The 14,806-nt window shown below is 33.6% G+C and overlaps 1 long non-coding RNA gene across 9 annotated transcripts; it reads left to right on the top strand.

Annotated features, from left to right (window-relative positions):
• The first annotated feature begins 216 nt into the window (after positions 1 to 216).
• Positions 217 to 14,297, top strand: LOC103499164 (uncharacterized). Of its 9 annotated transcripts, none has more exons than XR_007820304.1 (8): positions 217 to 486; positions 602 to 1,029; positions 2,187 to 2,890; positions 9,166 to 9,466; positions 9,814 to 10,845; positions 11,364 to 11,523; positions 12,658 to 12,798; positions 13,212 to 14,297. It is a non-coding gene; the product is annotated as an uncharacterized LOC103499164 (long non-coding RNA). The 9 variants fall into 9 exon arrangements; XR_007820306.1 differs by lacking the exon at positions 13,212 to 14,297 and having other exon boundaries at positions 9,814 to 10,022; positions 10,123 to 10,845; positions 12,658 to 13,029; XR_007820303.1 differs by lacking the exon at positions 13,212 to 14,297 and having other exon boundaries at positions 9,814 to 10,022; positions 10,411 to 10,845; positions 12,658 to 13,029.
• The last annotated feature ends 509 nt before the right edge of the window (positions 14,298 to 14,806 follow it).

Below are 14,806 nucleotides of genomic sequence, written 5' to 3' on the forward strand. Positions count from 1 at the left end.
GTTATAGTAATATGTGTTTGGGGGAAGGATTATGATTGTAGTAATTTAAAAAATAATAATAGAATTTAGATTGAGTTATTTAGGTAGGGTAATGTAGGGTTGTAAGAAAGTAAAAATAAGATAAGATAGGGTTATTTAGGGATTAGGTATATTTATCATATTCCTTGGGCCAAACACGGTTTGGCCCAATTTCCTAATCCTTTTCCCTCTAAAACCCCACCCCAAACACGCCCTAAAGGTTCACGATTCTCTTCCCCAAATTTCCTCTTTTCCCCCAAAGACTTCACGATCTTCTCTTCCGTCTGCTCGCAAGCCCTCATTCATCGCAAGTCGCCGCATAAGATTGGTTGCGTTCGTCCGCTGCTGAAGACTTGTTGCATTCGTCCGCCATTGAAGACTTGTTGGGTTCGTCCGCCGCTCAAGGAAAGTTGTGTTCGTCCACGTGAGCTTCCCCCCAAATTTCCCTTTTCATTTTCTTAACTTTCGGTGAGATCTCTCTGATCCTCTCTTGGATTTCATTTTTTCTTCATTCTATCAATTTCAAATACCAAACGCTCTATTCTCCATACTATTATCTCATTTTTCTTCTACGGTTCTAAAGATAGGACAAAGGAAGATGATGAGGAGGATGATTGAGAGATTGATTCACACGAAGAGGAAGATGGTTTGGGAAATTTTGGCATTGACGCCACCATTGTAGCTTCGGAGGTTTGGGTTATGGAACCAGCTTGAAGTAGAGTAGGTGTTGAAGGTGATGGGATGCGATTTGTGAGTGACTTACGGAAAAGGATGTCTCTGCCTCTTGGTTCCCTTCAACTTCTCTAAAATCCAAACACCAACCTTCACAATATGAAGATCTTCCAAGCATCCTAATCCCCTTGAATTTATTTGATCAATTGAACGTGATATTTTTTCCTAACCGGAATCAATCCTCGCAAATGGCGTTGGCCTGCCGCCTGTGGTTTGTCACTCCACTACAGTCGCTTGCCATCTCCATCAACCATAAATGAGATTTGGTATAAACAAAAGGTTAGACTTTATACTTTTATTGGAGTAGGTCATCAATCATAAATAAATACAGTTCTTAACAAGTCCCCCAGAAAAGAAATTTGGAAAATTATTATAGCGATATTTAGTTAGAGAGTTGTTTTAAAATGGATAGTTCTGGAAAATATGTTTAGCTAATTGCTTGGGTTAAATATACTCTCTTTTATTTCAAAATTTTTGATTTAGTTATTATTATATGTTTTGGATGGTGTCGAATAGTAGAAAATTTTGATTGTGTTTGTGCACTTCGGTGGTTGCATTTGAGATTTTAAGGGATTAGGAAAGAACTTCAAATGTTTTTGGTGTTCGGCAACACTAATTATAAACTAATTTAAGAGAATATTTTCTTTTAAAAAAATACTAAGTTCGTTTGTAAAATCTGTAGCTTTTTACGATATTTTAAGAACGAATTTTCTATAAAAAAATTTGATAGAAACTGTGAAAATTACTTAAATTAAGAATTCAATCCTTATTTTTTACCTTCAAACTAAGGACTAATAGATGATAATTTGTTATATTTATGTATATTTATAAGACAATAAAAGTATCACCTTATCACTAAATCAATGTCAAAAACTCTAATTTAGGAATACATCTTTATATCTAAGTATCACCTTATCGTTAATATCGATGTTTGACCCTTAGCCATATGATATCCTCTCTTCTTCCATATGATATTCTCTCTTCTACTCCAAGAAATTAGAAAATGAACAGGAACATTTTGGACATGCATCGTAGTAAAATATGTAGCTAATTTTGTTTCAAATTGTATAACCTCTAAAATGGATTGTTTCATCAAGGGATATTCCATTTACAACTTATGCAAGTTGGTTTCATAACATTACATGGGAAAGAATTGAAACAGGTGTAGACATACATAAATTGCCTACATACATGAAATTACACAAACAGGATTCTTCATCAATATATATTTCAAAATCCCATGAAGATTTACTCATCTGCTTGTAAATCGTCTCGATTGTTGATTCTCTTGCTTATCAAAAGGTGTCTTTAAATTTATTATCCTGTTTGTTTTGGTGATTTCTTTTTCACATGTGTATCAAAGTTTGAATTGGGTGAAAATTTGAAAATCTAGGGTGTTGCTTACTTACATTGATCTTGTCATCTCAACTCTCCAGACAGAATAATTGTCCCAGACTGTCTTGCAGTGCGGGTGGTTAACACTACATTTTAATTTGTGGGTGATTTTGAGTAACTATGCAGAATTCTTGTACCAGGCAAGTTCTTCTATCCTTGTTTCAATTTCTTTATTATGCTATAGATTGTTTAGGCCGAACTATAAACTTTTTGAGTAACTATGTTTATTTTAATATTGTTGGACTTCAAAACAGGTTAATGATAAAATATATGCATATTTTAAAATATATAATTTTTTATTTGAACAAACCTTATATACTTGATATCTATAAACTGTCAAGTGAAATTATACTTGACGTGTAAAACCTGTCAAAAATAAAACCTCTTTATTCTTGACACTGGATTAATTGACGCATAAAAACTGTCAAGTATAATTATATACTTAACGTTTTTTCAGTCAAGTATAATTATACTTGACACTTAGAAACTGTCAAGTAAACCATCCTTATTCTTGACACTGGATTAGTTGACACATTGAAAAGCGTCAAGTAAACAGTTAAAAAGCGTCAAGTAAATCCAGTTTTGTAGTAGTGCATCCTCTACAAATAATCAATTGAACGATTCTTCCAATGTTCATAATGATCAGTATACTTCTTGAGCTACCTTATCAAGCTATTAAATCTTTGCAACCTTCTTCATCTGTTAGTGCGATCTCTTGTGCAGCTCCTAATGTTTGGCACACGAGGTTTGGACACCCTTCTATCTCTCAGTTATTTGCTTTAAAAGATATATTATTGGTTTGATTCATCCTTATTGAATAAAACATGCCATTGTGAGATATGTCCTTTAGTTAAACAAAAAAAATTATCTTTTGAATCACATAATCATAGAGCATCAACTATTTTTAATATGATACATGTTGATGTATGGGGACATATTTCCCATGGTGGTTACAAATATTTCCTCACTTTAGTTGATGACGGCCATGGCACATATGCTTAGGTTTCTATCATGAAAATTGAGTATGATCTATTGAAAAAAATGTGTCTAAATTGTTTAGATATATAGAAACTTAGTGTATTAAAACAATCAAGGTGTTTTGCTTTGATAATGCTCTTGAGCTGTCTTTTACTAAATTGTTTCTTCAAATCATCAGTCTCATGCGTTGGGAAGCCAAAGCAAAACTTAGTTGTTAAAAGAAAACTCCAACATATGCTAGATCTAAAGCATTATTTTTTCATTCTCGATTCCCGCTGCATTTTTAGAGTGAGTGTCTTCTACTTATGTGTTTCTCATTAGTCGGATTCCTTCTCCTATCTTGGATAGGAAAACTCCATATTAACTTGTTCAGATAGTTGCAAATTTATTTTATCACTCAAAACTTTTGGTTGTTTGTGGTTTGCTTCTCCATAGCAGAATGGAAGATTAAAGTTTGACCTAAAGGCAACACCAGCTGTCTTTAAAGGTTATCTATCTGATATGAAGGCATACCATCTGTTTGACATTGCCAACAAGTTTTTTATGTTGCAAGGTGTGGTCTTCCATGAAACTATTTTTCCATTCCATAAAGTTACTTCATCTGATGAACAACCAACATTTTGTATTGACATGTCAACACATCTTCCAACCTCCTTTTCTTGTCCAACAATTATTAGTGAAAGGCAAACCATTTGTCCATCAATTAATATTGATAATAATCCTTCACCATGCATACAAAATGCCAACCCCATCATGTTAAATCAATCTTCCTTAGAAACCCCTCCTGTGTCAAAGCATTCCACTAGTGAATTTTTCCTAGTTTCAAATCAACCTGCTATTTTAGTCTCACATAATATCACCCATCATAATGAAATCTTTGCCCCTATTTCTCAATCTTCTACTTTATCCTTTAGAAAACTTTGACATGCAACTAAATCTCTCTTTTACTTACATGATTATCATTGCAATTGTCATGTCCTGCCTCGGTTTGCTCTTTGTGATAGAATGGAGACGTGATAGCCTAGGCAATCTAGCGATATCCTCGATGAAGTAACGCGTCGAATGCCTAGTAAGTGGAATTAAAATGTAATCAAAAAGAAATTTAACACAGACTTTTGGACTTAGATGGATTATAAGAACTTCATTTGATATTTCAAATACTAGTACTTCTAGTACTGCTTACAACACTAGGCACAAAATCATTACGCATGACTTAAACAATACTTGGACTTTCCTCGCCTAGCTATTGTATGCTAGTGAGTAGACAGTGACCACTACCAAAATGATACAATGAAAGGGGCACAATAGTCGACCAAGGTTGCAAGTTCAATGCTAGATGTCCTTCTCTACCTTGGGGGTGGGGGCTAGTGGGGAGGGATAAAACAAAGCATTTGAAAAGTTAGACTAAATCGTCTAGTGAGTGAGATCTTTTCTCAATCGCCTTAAATAAATCGAGTTTGTCTTATCGCACAAATCGTTGCAAAACAGGTGCTAAAGCAAATGCAAATCAACTATTACATTTTAGATTTATCATTTATTTGGAATTTCAAACGTTTTTCAACATCTCAATTTATCAACAACTCATAAATCTCAAGGATCACTTCGTTTATTAGTCATTACCATTCATATTGCGTTGTATGCCTCTCACATACTACATATCCATTTTGCAAAATTTTTCTGCATATCCTATTACATCCTTGTACCCTTTCCTTGGCTCAGACGTTTGCTACACTCTTTTGCCAAGTTGCTGTTGAGCAGAGAAATCTAAATGCATTTAGCAAGTACCATCAATTCCATTACGCTTAATGCACCTTCCAATGCAATATCACACAACAAGCAAATAGCATCACATACTAGATCAAGCAGTAAGTATGATGCATCCCATACTAGATCACATAACAAGTATGAGAAATCCCATTCAAGATCACACAACATTAATAGGGCATTCTATTCCAGATGACATAGCAAGAATAGATCATCTTTCTCTAGATCACATAGTAAGGATAAGGCATTACATCGAATAGGGTACAAAGATAATCTTATTACGTGAAACATTAGTTTTCGAACATCATCAATGACACATGACTTGTGTTTTAACATAACTTCCTCATCAGGCTTAGAGGAATCGTATTCAAAACATTTCTTTCATTTAGAAATTCACCCATAAGATACTTCCTCATATAGTTTATCACTTCTTTTCAGTTCACACAAAGTATGATTCATTCATAAGTCTCGTGCGCTTTGAAAATTGGAAGGCATAAGGAAATCCACTTAATCATGGTCTCAGTAGAAATAGATTTAAGGATTCAAACACGTTTTAGAAAACCTTTTTATTTGGAAACATTTATAAGGGAAAACCACTCATAGTCACAGTCAACTAGCTCATTAGCTTAGCTTCCTCAATCAAGAGTTCCCTTTGTGCTTCTCGAAACCTTTGCTAAAAAGGAGTTTGTTCTATGTCTAGAGATCTTGGACACTTTCCTAGCTCTTTCTTAAACAAGCTTAGGGTAAAAAGAAACTTCAAACTGACCTGAATTCCTCTATTTGTAGGTCTCTCTTGGTAAATTTTCTCATGATGGAATGATTATTCTTGCCAGAGGCGAGAAGATGTGGTTCAATCACAAAATGCCACGCGTCTTTGTTGAACCCTTATCCTAAATTTAAATAGCGCAACAAGGTCTAATTAGTTGCCAACCTAATAACATCAGGGTCAAATCACTGTTTTTAGGTGAAGTAGCTCAAATTGTCCATTTGGTCGCCGTGTAACCCTTTTTGCGTAGGGACTCTCCATCGCATAATCCTTTCACGAAATGTGTTTTATTATTAGAAGTCTTCACACAATATCCCAACCATAGGGCCTTTATTGTGTTGGTGGTATGCGATGAGGGCCTTACAACAATCTTACCAATCCTTTAAGCTTTCCTCCATTAAATATGCATTATTTCATTGTATTCTCTTTGTCTTACGATCAACTTTCTCCCAATTTTAGAAATTTTTCCATAGCCATTTTTTCTTACTATGAACCTCAATTTTTACCATCAAGTTGACCCTTCTGATTATTGGAAAGAAGCAAAGAAGCTTGAAATCTAAGCCATGGAAGATAACCACACTAAGGATGGTGTGCCTCTTCCTCCATCTAAACATACAAGTGGTTGCAAATGGGTATATTAGGTTAAACATCAAGCTGATGAATCTATTGAAAGATATGATCCAAGGCTTGTTGCAAAGGGATACACTCAACAAGAGGGGTAATATTTCATTGAAACCTGTAGTAGCCAAGCTAATAACTATTCATGTTCTTCTCACAATGGTTGTGACACATAAATGGCCTCTCCTCCAACTTGATTTAAATAATACGTTCTTATATGGTGATGTGTTTGAAGAAGTTTTAATGGACCTACTACTTGGTTACAAACCACAAATTCCTCCAACTTATAGCAAACTAGTTTGCAAGCTGAGGAAATCAATCTATGGCTTGAGGCAAAGCATCCTGCCAATGATTTATAAGTTCTATAATGATTTAATTGTCATTGCTTTCACTTAATCAAACAAATTATTTGTTATTCATTTGTAGGAAATTCATTGACCTCTTAATTTATGTTGATGACATAGTCATAATAGGACCATATACACAACATATCAGGAAAATTAAAGGTTTATTATATTACATGAGATGTTCAAACTCAAAGATCTTAGTCCTCTCAAGTATTTTTTGGGGTTGGAACTTGCTTGGTCTAATAGATATCCATAGGCATACTTTACGGATCTTAAAAGACACTAGACTTCTAGGAGCGCCTCTGTCTATTCTAATGGATCCTCACGTTAAGTTGAAGAATTTAGATGTTGATTTGTTAGATGATGCTTTAATTTATCATATACAAGATTGATTTGAAGTCTCCTTTACTTAACCATCTCGAGACTAGACATCATATTTGTTGTCAACCAAACTTAGGGTGTGATTGGATTGTCTAGGAAACGATATTTTTATAAAGATACATTCTTAAAAAATATTTTTTATAAAACGAGTTTAAAATCTAAACACATACCTGTTTGGTTCAATTTCTTTATAAATGTTTATATGCAAAACTGTGTTTGGTTTGTTCTATACAACAATGTTTTATACTTAGATTAAATTACCACAAAAGGCCATTAAACATTATGAACTAAGTTCATAAAGAATTACACCTTTCGGAACATTTTTAAAAATATATATTTTAAAATAAAATTTACTTTATCTTGAAATTATTAATTTTTTAGCTAGTTCCTTGAAATTAATTGAAGTTTAAACCAAACATTAATTTCATTCTTTTATTAATCTTTTTGGACAATTCAATTTTAGAAGAACGAATTGTAAATACATAACCATAAAAAAAATATATAATTGATTTCCAACAACAAAATATAAATAAGATCAATAATTTTTTCGAGACAATATAATGTCAACTAGATAAAAAGGTACTATGCAATTCAATCACGTTCTTCATTTATCTTCATTGCTTCATTGACATCCTCGTGACTTTTTTCACAGATGTTAAGGCGGAGTAGATTTGTTTGAGAGAGGAACATTGATAAATCTGTATATCTAAATGTATATCAATACATTGAAAAAAATATTCAAAGTATTTAAAAATCAAAGGAACAAAAAAAAAAAAAAGGAAATAACGGAGTAAAAAATAGATAGAAAAAGAAATTAAAAAAATAGAGAAAGAAAAATAGATATTTGCGAGGGGTTTTGATTATACACCAAATAAACATTTGTTCTAAAGAACAAATTTAGTTGCATGTGTTTTCTCTAAAATGATTTATTTCATAATCTCATTTTTTAAAAGTTATTTTTAACCAAGACCAAACAGATCAATTTATCTTAAAATTAATTATTATAAAAAATTAATCCAAACATACTCTGAGTGAGTTTGTTGCTTGACCTTACAAATCCAGTTAGCAGCTTATTATATTATTTTAGAAGATCCATGTTGATTTTAATTATAAAGTTAAAATAAAATTTAAATTCAAAGTCATAGTAAATTATTATTGTTAGCTGACCAGATGTCCCGACATGAAAAAGACATCATATCTTATAGCTATTGTACTGTACTGTGTTTCATATAAAAAGACTTTATAAAGTCTCTTCAACGATCATTTCACATGCTAACAACTTAATTTCTTCCATTAAAATAACATTTTCTTTATTTTTTTAGTTATCATTAATTATATTTTATTTGTATAAAAATAACTAAATTATAGTTTGAATCAGTATAATTCTACGTAAAAAATGAAAAATGTTAATTTGGAGAAAGTTAGAATTTTTGTCATTATAACTTAACCCTTCTAGTTAGATAACATTGAATTGAAAAAAAGAAGAAGACAATGAATGTAACCGAAATGAATAAACTTGAGTGCATTCGAAACATATCTATTTTACGTGTTCCTAGTTTCTCCATCATTATAAAAGTAAAAATTAAAATTATTTTTAAAAGGTAATTTTTAATATTTTTATATAGTAGAAAATAATAAATAAAAAGTTAATTTTTTAATTTTAATAATTTAAAAGTTAAAAGAAAAATGCAAGATCTTTAACTGGTATTATAAAAAAAACAAAAACTTTTATATCACTAAAATGGTTCATATTTCACCAACTATATATTTTAAAAATAAAATAATATAATAACAAATTGTCTTAAGATATTCCATTGAGACTCACTCCTTCTCCTTTTACATTGTAGACTTGCCCATTATACAAGGGCTCATTACTCCTTTTCTCTATATTGTTCTAGAATATATTTGTTGTAAGAGAAAGCCACGGTTTTCTCTTACAATAAATTCTCTTCTACATATGCATTTTAACATCTCAAGATGGTACCAGAGATTATAATCGAACGACCACTTCAATCTAGGGTTTTTGATCTATAATTCCCCCTCCCCCCTCCACCTTTACAACGATGAGTAACGATTCATTACTGCTTGGTATCAAAAACTTCAATGGATCGTCACCTATCTCTCTAATTTTTTGTTCTGAAAATAAAATTTTTGTACTAAAACTAGGAGATGATAATTTCCTCTTATGGAAATTTCAAGTCCTCATAGCCCTGGAAGCCTACGACCTTGAAATCTTCCTCGATCCCGACTCAGACTCATCTCTAAAAATTATCACAACTGGTGGAAGACCAGTCATCAATACTGCGGAAAGCTCATCATCAACTTTTCGAACTATGAATCCGGTGTACAAAGTGTTGAAAAGACAAGATCGACTCATCTCATGTTGGCTCCTTGATTAAACGAGTGAAGAAATCCTCAACCAAATTCTTTATTGCACTTCACCAAAAGACGTTTGGGACTATTCGAGGTATTTTCTCTTTTTGGATACTTAGTGCACGTTATGCAATTTAAGATGAAACTGCATATAGCATAAACAAAAAAAGGAGTCATGCCACTAAAGGAATACTTTATGAAAAAACAACAATGTCTGGATGCTTGCATCCATCAATAACCAGTTTCTACAGATGATCAAATTTATAAATACTTGCTGGGTTACAATCTGAATACCAATCAATGAAATATGTCATATTTGCTCATATTAACTCTCAATTTGTGCAAGATGTTATTTCGTTATCGTTACTTACCTAAGAATCACATAATGAAAGGAAAATCGTAAGTGAAACTTCCCTACCAATTATTAATGTTGCTACTCAGTCATCTGAATGCCAGGAGAATCCTCTACGAGAACAAATCAGAAAAATCAATCATCCAACAACAACCACCAATACAATCAACGTGGTAGTCGTGGTGATCACTCAAATATAGGTGGAAGGGGAACTCAAAACAAACTTGGTGCAAACTAAGTTTGGGCACATTACCGATCGATGAATTTTTTGATATGTTGCACGATCTAAGCCACCCAGGTTTTTCCACCATATCTCTTTAGCATATACTAATGTATCTAATCATCCACAGATGTTTGCTATGGTTGCCTCTCCTGACCTGAATCTTAATAATAATTAGTACCCTTGATTCGGGAATACCAATCATCTCACCCACAACATGAGCAACCTATCTACTAGATCTGTGTATGGTGGAGAAAATTAAATTTATGCAGTAAATGGGTTAAGTTTTCCTATTCTCCGTTATGGTTCATTATCATTCAAGTCTTCCATTATTCTCTCAAAATAACTTGTTTTTAACAATCTACTTCATGTCTCATCCATTACTAAAAACTTAATAAGTGTGTCTCATTTTGCCAAAAATAACAATGTATTCTTTGAATTTCACCTGAATCTTTGTTATGTAAAGGATCAAAGAACAGGCCAAACTCTTCTCAAAGGATTGCTCAATGATGGATTGTATCAGTTTCACATCTAATCATCCATTTGATACCCTAATCACGTTCTAAACTACGCAATGATATTACACGCATCAAGAATTGGCTATGCAATGAGATTACTATTCGATGGAAGACGATGATTGGAGAGATTGCAATTAACTTGCATTTTGCGTTCTAGCTACGCGATAGTGAATTGTTATGCGATTGAGTTTCCTTCATCTGGAAGTAGTTGACGTCATTATTGTATAAGAAAGCGGGGGGACTAATTTGACTTTGCTGCCCAATTGAATTCAGGATAAGGAAGTGACAGCGACATGTGACGTTTTGATATTAGATAATTCTCACCCTCGGGCAGAGGTAATCATTCATGCATGAAAAGTTTCACCAGAGAAACTTATAAGTAGGTAAAGTTCGACCATTTTTTGAGTTGTTTTACCTTGTGTTCACTTAAGAAAGAATTGAGAGAATTTCAAAGATTTTCAAGATCCATCACGAGCTTGAATCTGACAAGGAATTGGAAAGAAATTCTTGGCTATGGATTTAGACATGGAAGCTAACTGATTTTGAGTGGTTTCTTCTTAAAAAGGTTTTAAAAAATAAAAGAATTTCTAGTGTATCTAAATCCTTAAATGTATTTATATTGAAACCCTGAGTTACATGATTTCTCTTATTTTCTCCGATTCTTAAAATGCATATAATTTATAAATTAATTGGATTTGAAATGAACTGGAATGATGTGATGAGATGATCTTTAGTACCCTTTGTGATAACATGTCTCACACTTGCTATGTGTTCTATTGTGGGATGTCTTATCCTTGCTGTGTGATTTGGGATAAGATGTCGTATTCTTACTGTATGATTTGGAATAGGATGTCTCATACTTGCTGTTTGATTTAATATGGGATGCCCTTTACCTTGCTAGGTGATCTGACATTGGAAAACGCATTATGCGTGATGGAATTAATGGTGATCAATTGTGTTAAGGCTACTCCGCACAACCGCAACCCAACAAAAATGTCTGGTAAATGCTTGAGTTGAAGAAATGGTACAAAGATGTAACTGAACACCAGAGCAATTCGATGGTATGATTTAAATGATGCATTATGCAAGATGCATGCTTACGAGATATGAGTGATTATGAATGATTTGAAAAGAAATTTTTTCCATATGATTTATAAATATTGTTTAATGAAATTTGGACTCTATTGATTGCCTAACGCATTGAGATGATTTGATTTGGACTCAATATTTTATTATTGAAACACATAACTATTTATATCTCATGATTTGGTGAAATGAGTTGCAACACGTTTATGGCATAATTTGACTTATTAAATGTGTTGGTAAAAGACCCCACTCACTAGACATTTTTGTCTAACCTTTCAAGTATTTCAATTTATTCTCCCCCTCAAGTAACGAAGGACAACCAGCATTTGACTTACTGTCTTGATTGCCTATTGTGCCTTAATCAACTCACATCATCTTGGTAATGACCACTGCCAACTTGCATATCATGTAGAAGCTAAGTGAGGAGAGTTCAACTATTGTTTTGAGATTATATATATTTTGTTGAAGGAACTTTGTACTTATGGGAAATGTACTCTTTTAACCATTATCAATGAAGTAATTGTGTCATCAATTGAGTTCTCAGTTTGCATTAAGCTTGTTGATTGTGTTTGTTCCGCTTATTAGGGGTTATGTGTGCTATCTTGTGGAGAGATTCACGAATAATGTCTAGGCGGTCACGTTTCCACCTAGTTGCATAGAGTGACTTTTGCGATAGGGCATGAAAATCCCATCAAAGTTCCATAAATTCTGAAAATCACACTAGATTCGAAGTACTAAGCACACTTTGCACCACCTCCACCAATCTTCATATAAGTGATCTTCAGAGCATATTAAATCAATTAATTTCATCATCTTCTTCTGCTCTTGTTGTCTCACCAAGTAATCGACGACTTCCTGACTCTATCTGTTGCAACGATATGACATCTGATTTTTCTTTCATGACTACTTCGAGTCTTGCTAAATCTTTACCCCTAATTTATGTTACTAATGGAAATTGTATGAACATTTCTCACATTGGGACCATTGATACTCCTAGCCTAAGTCTTCCCCATACTTACTGTATCCCAAACTTAACCTTTAATCTTGTGTCCGTCAGTCAATTGTGTGATCTTGGCTTAATTGTTTCTTTTTCTCCCAATGGTTGTCAGGTTCCGGATTTGCAGATGGGATTGATAATTAGTACGGGTCACAAAGTGGGAAGATTGTTTGAGCTCATATCCTTCCAGCCTTCTCCTCCTTCATCCATCTCTGCTCCTGTCACTAAAGCTGTCAGTGGCATATTTGTCTTGGTCATGCTTCTTCTGAAAAACTTTGTCATTTGATTTTTGTTAACAACTTGAATAATATTACTAAGTTTGTTCTCTTTCATTGCACAAATCGCAAACATGCTAAACAACTTGCTTTGTATTTTTCTCACTCCACTTTCATATGTGATAAACCATTTGATTTAATTCATTCTGACATTTGGGGTCCTACCCCTACTACTATTGTTCATGGTTATCGCTATTATGTTTTGTTCATTGATGTTTACTCTCGATTTACATGGATTTATTTTCTTAAACATCGCTTTGAACTATCTCGCACTTATATTGAGTTTGCTAACATGATCCACACTCAATTTTCTTGTCCTGTCAAAGTCCTCTGCAGTGACAATGTCATGGAGTATTAAGACTTCACTCTTCTTTCTTTTCTCTCTCAACAGGGCACTCTTGTTCAGCGCTTTTATCCCCACACCTCTCAGCAAAATGGACGTGTTGAGTGTAAACATCGCCACATTCTTGACTCTGTATGTGTCCTTCTTTCTTCCTCCTACCCTAAGAAATTTTGGGGTGAGGCTGCTCTTACATCCATGTACCATCAACCGTCTTCATTCTTTCATTCTTCAAAACATTTCTTCTTTCAAAAGACTGTATGGTACTCCTCTCAACTACTTTAATCTTAAAGTTTTTAGATGTGTGTGTTTTGTTCTTCTCTTCATCCTCACGAACACACTAAACTCTAACCACGTGCTTGCCTCTGCCGCTTTCTTAGATATGACACAGAATATCTCGCCATGTGACCCTTTCGGAGCATATTCTGTTCTCTCATCTTCCTTATTTCACACCTTCTTCTCAAGTTCCCATATCTTCTTCATTGATAAATCTATTGACCTCTTTCCTCTTTCTGAGTTCACTCTTGAAACTGACTTACTTAATCTACACCTACTTCTGCAAGCTCGAACCAACCATCTGCCCCTAATGATGTTCTGGAGCCTACATTAGACATTCCTCTTCATTGTTCTACTCGAATAAGGAAACCTCCTATTCATCTCCAAGATTATCACTATTTTTCCACTATTGTTTTCCTAGTTGAACCTACCTCTTATCAAGAGGCCAGTACTGAACTTTTATGGCAGAAAGCGATGAGTGATGAATCACAAGCTCTTGAAATGACGCATACTTGGGACTACGTTAATTTACCTCCCAGAAAAAGCCACATTGGATGGAAGTGGATCTACAAAATAAAGACTCGCTCTGATGGCAATATTGAGCGTTATAAGGCTTTTCTTGTTGCGAAAGGTATTCCCAAGAATATGTCGTTGACTATGAAAAAACATTTGCTCATGTGGCTCGAATCACATCTGTTTGAAGTCTGTTAGCAGTTGCTGCCGCCAAGCAGTGGCCTCTCTTTCATATGGATGTTAAGAATGCTTTCCTCAAGCTAAGCAAAGAAGCTAGCTAATTGTGATTACGAGTGGTTCTTCGTAAAAGTGTTTTAAAAAATAAAAGGATTTCTAATGTGCTTAAATTATTGAATATATTTGTATGGAAACTTTGAGTTATATGATTTCTCTAATGCTATCTCATTTCTTAAAAGTGTATGTGATTCATAAATGAAATGATGGAATGGAAAGAGATGATCTTGTGTACCCTATACGATGAGAATGCCTTATACTTGTTGTGTGATCTAGTATGGGATGCCTTATTCTTGCTATGTGATCTGGGATAAAGATTCTATATTCTTATTGTGTGATTTGGAATAAAATGCCCCATATTTTCTGTGTGATATGGTATTGAAAGACATGTTATACATGATGAAATTGATGGAAACTTGCTAAATGTGTTGAGACTACTCCGCATAGCTGCAATTTGACAAAAGAGTGAGGTAAATGTTTGAGCTGAGAAAATGGTACTAAGATGTAATTAATACACAAAATGATTTTGCGATATGATGATGTGATGAATTACGTAGAATGAGTTTCTACGTGAGATGAATCTTAATGCATGATTTAAAAGGAAATGATTTTCCATACAATTG

Source organism: Cucumis melo, chromosome 4 (assembly GCF_025177605.1).
Source record: "Cucumis melo cultivar AY chromosome 4, USDA_Cmelo_AY_1.0, whole genome shotgun sequence".
NCBI classification, from domain to species: Eukaryota; Viridiplantae; Streptophyta; class Magnoliopsida; order Cucurbitales; family Cucurbitaceae; genus Cucumis; species Cucumis melo.